This window comes from Falco peregrinus, chromosome 6 (genome assembly GCF_023634155.1).
Source record: "Falco peregrinus isolate bFalPer1 chromosome 6, bFalPer1.pri, whole genome shotgun sequence".
Classification (NCBI taxonomy): domain Eukaryota; kingdom Metazoa; phylum Chordata; class Aves; order Falconiformes; family Falconidae; genus Falco; species Falco peregrinus.
Genome location: NC_073726.1, coordinates 84,520,334 through 84,527,648, shown reverse-complemented (window position 1 = coordinate 84,527,648; position 7,315 = coordinate 84,520,334).

The window sequence follows — 7,315 nt, the reverse complement described above, 5'->3', positions numbered from 1 at the left end:
CTGCTAAGCACCACATCTACATGTTTTTTAAACGCCTCCAGGGATGGTGATTCCACCACCTCTCTGGGCAGCCTGTTCCAATGCTTGACCACCCTTTCAGTGAAAACTTTTCTCCCTATTAGTCCAATCTAAACCTCCCCTGGTGTAACTTGAGGCCATTTCCTCTTGTCTTGTCACTAGCTATCTGGAAGAAGAGACCAACCCCCACCTGCCTACAACCTCCTTTCAGGTAGCTGTAGACAGCAATGAGGTCCCCCCTGAGCCTCCTCTTCCTCAGACTAAACAACCCCAGTTCCCTCAGCTGATCCTCAAAAAACTTGTGTTCCAGACCCTTCACCAGCTCCGTTGCCCTTCTCTGGACACGCTCCAGCACCTCGATGTCTTTTTTGTTGTGTGGAGCCCAAAACTGAACACAGTATTCAAGGTGCGGCCTCACCGGTACAAAGGGACAATCACTTCCCTTGTCCTGCTGGCCACACTATTTTGGATATGAACCAGGATGCTGTTGGCCTTCCTGGCCACCTGGGCACACTGCTGGCTCACATTCAGATGGCCATCACTCAGCAGCCCCAGGTCCTTTTCCACCAGGCAGCTTTCCAGCCACTCTGCCCCAGGGCTGTAGCATTGTGTGTCGTTGTGACCCAGCTGCAGGACCTGGCACTTCTTCTTGTTGAACCTCATACAATTGACCTCGGCCCATCGATACAGCCTGTCCAGATCCCTCTGCAGACCCTTCCTGCCCTCAAGCAGGTCAGTGCTCCCACCTACCTTGGTGTCATCTGCAAAGTTCCTTCAGGTGCACTTGATCCCCTCTTCCAGATTGTTGATAAAGATATTAAACATGACTGTCCCCAATACTGAAGATATCCTCAGCAAAACCATGACGCCTACAGCCTCCCTACCCTGTGCCTATGGGGAGGCTCTGGCTTTCCAGGATGCAGGCAAAGCTCTTTGGCCAGAAAAGAGGACAAGCGCATGTCTTACTGTAGCAGTGTATGGAGTCAGTAGTCTCTCTAATTTATCTGCTTCTCTGTTACTTGTGGCTCCCAAAGGGAGCTGTTGAGCCGCAGGGAACCACCAGATCTGACACACTGGTCCTCCCTGCCTGGCTCCTGGTGGCTGAGGAGAGCTTTGGGGACAGAGCCCTATGGAGGTCCCAGAAGAACAGCCAAGTGGGCAGACTCCCCAGGGAACCCTGAGGCAGCTGCCATGACTGCTACTGTGGTAAGTGCCAAGCACTGGGCTGGTGGGGCTGGGATGGGGGCCAGTGCTGCTGGGAGGTGGTCTGTGCCCCATGTGCCCTGGTCTTTGGCACAGCTGAGGCAATGAGACCTTCTGGAGCTGGCAGGTTCCTGAGCTGTGACCTGCTATGTGCCCCCTGCACCACCAGGCCCTGGCATGGTGAGGTGAGGCTTGTGCAGGAGGGGAAGCTGCTCTCGTGGTGCAGCACCGGTGTCCTGAGGATCCTAGCAAAGGTGCACCTGGAAAGCTCTGCAATCAGCGCAGCAGTGCAATGAGGCAAGAGTAGACCCCTTGCTGGGCTTTGGTGACAAAGACCATACGCTGCTGAGCATCTCCCTGTTGGCTTTCCTTCTTCCTCTCCTTGCACTGACTGTGTTGCATTCTCAGCCTCTGCAGGGGAAATCTTTCAGTGGGACCACCAAAAATTTGAGACCACTCGATTTTGCAAGGTGACCTGGAGTGGCTGGGTCACTGAAGAAAGCTAAGAAAAGGGCACCAGCTGGTGGAGTGGAAGCACTGCACTGTGATTTCAAATAAATTTCCTTGTTGTGAGGAGATCTAAACTCTTGGGCCTTGTGCCTCCACTAGCCAAACCAGCATGAAAACCCAGAGGTTCTGCTAGCAAAGTTACAGTGCAGCTTTCTGGCATCAGTGGGCAAGCAGCTGTCATGCCCAACATGAAAATGCTCTGTAAACTCAGGAAACAAGGGGCTGAAGCAAGGAGTAAGTAAGACTTGGTTTAATCTATGCTAGGAAGGGAGCTAGGGAGCATTTCAGTGGAAAAGAGCCGCTCTGAGAACTAAGCAGACCAAAACTGCTGAAACTGTGTGTGCAGTAGGCACCCCTCAGATAACTGACACATTTTTCACATTATTTGGTGCCTTTCCTTTTAAGTACCTCTGGCACCATATTCAGGCTCTCACAAGACATCTCAGATGTCAGCTGCTCTAAGGCAAATGCAGCCAATCATTAATTCATAGCCCTGTGCTAAACTCTGCTGGCAGGTTAGAAGCATGTCATTGTTAGAAAAAAAGATACTGATGTGTAAACTTCTCTTTACTGTAGTCTACTGAAATTAATAAACTTTAGTTGAGTCAGACAATTAATGTTTCCATGTGTACATTTCTTCCTGAAGCCTCACTCTCTACTGTTGGGACTGCCTAAAAGGATATTTTGTCCTTTCTGGGGCAGGATGGTTCCTCCACTTTCACTTTTCACAGGGGGAGATTGCTCCTAGTAATGAGGATTTTTAGGCTGATGCTGACTCGGAATTTGCATGATGTACTTGGTTGTGCTGCTTTTTTAATTAAACCTTCTTGCACAGTCCTTGAATGTTAGTTTTTGCCTTTTGCAGGTGGTGTCCCTCTTCTCTTGCTGAGTTAGGAGTGAAGACAGCGGTGTGTCTCAGAGGAGATGGAATAATGCAGCAGCCTTTGCTCAGGCTGCTTTGAAATGTCAGTTGAATGTTGAACTTGCAGCTTGTCACGAGCTATTCTTTAGTGCTCCTCTATGCTGCTGAACTGCTGTGGGATGCACTTTTCCTTGAGAAGAGTGAGCAGTGAAGTGAACTATATCACTATGTGCCTTCATAATATGCTTTTGGTCCCATGAAAGGGCAAATGTAGTAACTAGGTCGATTAGTTTCTCTAAAGATTTACAGCACCGCCTTTCTTACTTGCAGCCTTTTGAGGGAAGATGAAAAATTCCAATTTCTCTGCAGTTACTAAAACGTGCTCTTAAGTTCTGTCTTTCAGCCAGCTTGGATTTTTATGTCCTTTCTTCAGGCCGATTCAAAGTGTGTTTTGGGTAAAAGCTTCATTCGTGATCTGTTTCACACGGAGCAAAAAGAAGCTGCAAAGACAGTTTCCAATGTGCTTAATGGGTTGCATTCTGGAGTTTGATCTCTTCACCCTGCTGGAGAAGGAGAATTTGAATGTTTGTTGGCTGAGCTCTGATGTTTACACACCAAGTCACCGTATCTCTTTTCAATGCACATGGCATTGGCTGAGCTCTTCACTTGCACTTTAGACAAGTTAGACTTTGAATAGAACCTCATAAAAGTAATTACCTTTTCCGTTGGTGTCTCTAAAACACAATTGAAAGGTAGAAGAAACACGGGAAGTTGTTTCTGCTGAGTTTGTATTCAGAAAATAATCTGTATCAGGCAGTTCCTAATGCACAGCATTATTGCCAGACTGTAGCATTTGACTGTGAGCCAAAAGTAAATGTCAGCAGGGCGATCTCCAGGTAGCACAGGGGTGGCCCAGTCCTGAGCTCAGTGCTTCCAAGTAGGTTGGGGAGTTGCCTGGTAGGTGTTTCCCTGAGAAGAAAAGACAACCAATCCTCAGCACCAATATTTTTCAGACTGAGAATCTCTCTTCCTATTTAATAACAATGCTTGAGTGGTAAAGTTCACTGGGAGGCACTTTGCTCTGGTTTTTTCATACAGAGCTCTGGTGCATGATGAGGACTCCTCAACGTTACCTTTTATTTTCACTCTGCCATTCTTTCACATAACCATGTCTCTGCTTGTTATTTTCTTACACCATAGGACTTTGTGGTCTGCTAGCCATATTGTTAAAGTTTTCTTTTGCAGAAAGAGTTGGGTGAAAAAGCAAGCAACATTTTTTGGTGGTTTGTGTTTATGCATATGCATAAGGATCTGTGAACTAGAGAGTAACTGCAGCAGAGGTATGGACCACGTGCTGAGTGCTGTGATGTTGGTGGAAAGGAAGTGCACTTTTCAAACACCCAGCTCATTGATCTGGTGCTGGGTTTGCAATTCTATCTCCTGTTTAAAATTTTAATTAAAATAGCTATTTATATAAACTGTCAGTGTTCTATAAATAAGTGAAAGGGATCTGCTCTGTATACTGTTTCAGCTGATTGTAGATCTGCTCTGTGCATTTCAACATCTATGGCACTGATGGGTTTGGTTTTCCCACCTTTGGCATACTTGATTGTCTGTGGCATACTTGATTGTCTGCTTTGAAATGTGAACAGTAATCACCTGAGTTGCCTTTGTCACTGTGGTAAAGCACTAGCATCCAATAAGGAAGGCTGTTCCACTCTTCTGCTGCTCACCCTTTGGAAGGATCCAGATTAAAGTCTGAACAATGCTTGACGTCCACAGTTTGCAGTCTGGGACACACTTATATTTACACAGCAGGAGAAGTGTAGCTGGGAATATGTGATTCTCCAGTACAGGTAGGTGCTCCAGTATTCAGCTACTGGCTCTGAAGGAACATGACCTGCAGGGGATAAGATGTGGGTCTGGTAGGTTTGTCTTTTCATGTGCTCTTATTCCTTCTGAAAACATGCAGTGTAGTAAATTAGATTTTGAAAATGGCAATCTCCTTTTTTGTTTAAAAGAGGGAGGTAGTAATGGCAACCAAGTCCCACCTTTCCATAAGCCTGTGGAAACCATAGTGCTGTAGCTTTAATACCTGCAGCAGTCCAGCAGCTGCACATCCTCAACTTCTTTCCCAGTGGAGCAGCAGTTTTCCTGCTGCAAATTGCTCCTAACCCATTGGAACTGGGATTTGGCTGTTGGGGGACATTGACAGCATCATAGAATTGTAGAATCATAGAATAGTTTGGGCTGAAAGGGATCTCCAACGGTCATGCAGTCTTAGGGTTTGAATAATTGCTGAGACCCACAAAATGGAATAACAGGGTGTCTGTACCAGGCCCGTATATGTGATACCTCTTGTGCTAGTATATTTTGATCCTAGAGACATTATCTCCTGCCTAAGTGACTGATGCAACTAAGCGACAACATGGTTTGAAGTTGGGAGCTAAGTTTGAAGAAGAAATTTTTCAGTTGGCTTTTAATTTCTCAAGCCTGATGGTTATAGGCTGCTCTTCTGAAAGCATTCTGGAATCAAACTAGTCTTGTTCAGGCAGGAATCAGTGTTAGATGCAAGCTGATATCTCTGTAAGCCATGCTTATTAGCAACAAATTATCCAGCATATCCTAAATTTTTATTAGCAACAAATTATCCAGCATATCCTAAATTTTTGTACACTCAAACACTGTTCTGAAAATTGCTAGTTTGAAGTAAAATCATCTATGCATGAAAGTGAAGAAGGGAACACACAGAGAGGCTCTAAACCTTCCTGTTTCCTTGGAGCTACTCTGTACCACATAACATTAATTAGACAACCAGTGTTTTCTACAAAATTTCAACTAAGAAGCTTCAGATGTCCTCTTGGCCAACAGCACAAACTGGGATAAGTTTCGGAAGCAATAGCAAAATCTGACTGAAGGAGGAAGCATGTAACAAGGTTGAAGAAAGGAGCGACTATTTGTCTGTTATAACTAGAAACATCAACTAAGAAACCTCTTTTTCCTTTGCTCATCCTTCAGGATGAAAAGATTATGCTGAAGACAGAGACTGCTTGTTTTTATCCCAGGGCCGAGCCACTGTAAGAACAATAATGCAACACAGGAGCAGCATGTGCCAGGCACTTTTTGAAATCAGGCTCAGTGGAGTTGTTGTCTTGGTGCTAAGTGGATGAAAAAGTTCATTAATATTGACTTTTGTCTACCATTATTGACCTTCTCCCTTCCTCCTCTGCCCCTAAGACAAAAGGATAATTAGCTGTTTTCCAACTTTCCCAAGCTCTGGTTATTCTTCCAATTTGAAAATCAGACCGCTCATTTCAAGAGGTAAATAAGCATATATGGCAAGTATCTAGCGACTCCCTCAGTTGTAAGATTCTAGCAGACTTTTAAGGAAATAAATTTGTAAGTGACATGGATTTCTTTGAAATTGGAGCTGGGCTTCTCCGTCATTTCAGTATTTCTGAAACTGCTGTCCTTGGTGTCCAGCTTTCTGAATGTAACGGTGACAATCTTGGCAGGGGACATGATGTGCTGCCCCCACCTGAAGCAGCTGTTCTCAGGTAACGTTGAGGCAGAGCTGGGCTTGTCCTGCCCTGGGTTCCTCCAGGCCTTTCTTGGCAGCCAAACACAGCACTGCCAATGTGTGGGCTGGGTTTGCCATCTGAGCTGAACCAAGAGGAGCATCGGGGGCACTTGGCTGCCTCAGACAAATCAAATGGGCTTGTCTTGCTGTATTACTGCAGTACATAGGCATGCGCTTTCTAATGAACTTTCATTTTTCACAGAGGCAGTGAAAACCAAAAGAACAAGGAACTTTCTTATTTCGGTCCCCAAATACTGTGTGCTTTCTGGGATCTTCAATAGGATTGTGCCATTTACAATTCAGAACTTGGCATTCTGCGTATACATCAGGCACAGATGCTCAGTACTGGAACAGAAGCAAAGACTGACAGAGAGCAGGTAGTTCTGGAAGGAAGGGAAAAGATATTAAGCCCAAAGAGAATGATGCTTTGTTATTCCTTGAGTATTCTGATTATTTTTCTTGAAAACATGAATTTATACTTCCAAATGTGCATCCATCTTCATTCACTGGTTTGTTTTGTTGCTCTTCTGTGGCTGTTTCTGTTTCAGCTATATCTGCATAGCTGAATGCCTGCTATGGCCAGACACAAATTTTATTCTTCTATCACATTGTTATAGCCCTCAAGAAACAAAGTGTTTATCATTAAATGAAACCTAGGGTAGCAATTTACATGGAATTTCTGAGTATTGTGGCCAGAACTGTCCCCGTGTCCTCCTCCTGTGCCAGCACATGTGTTCAACTACGCTCTGCAGTTAGCCAGATGGAGCAGTCTGGGGTAGAAAGAAGTCTTGTAGGCTAGTTCTAGGCTAGATCAGTTCACCAGTACAGCGTGCAGTTCATTTTGTAGCTTTGCAAATGTTTGTGGTGACACGCAAAGGGCAATGGCAACTGCATTCAGGTGGCTTAAACTGGTCATGGAATGGCAGCCTTCAGGTGTGAGTCCTCAGTGGAAATGTGGTTGTTGAGATTAAGGACCTTTTTATGTATGTGTCCATTTTCCACCTCTTGACTCTTGGGTTATGCAGTGGTGAGATTTTTCCAACACAGATGACTCAATAGCATTTGTTTCGAAGAAGTCTGTTAAATTGCACAGCCAATTCCAGGTGACTTAAGATTTTGTTGGGACAACATCATGATCTCAT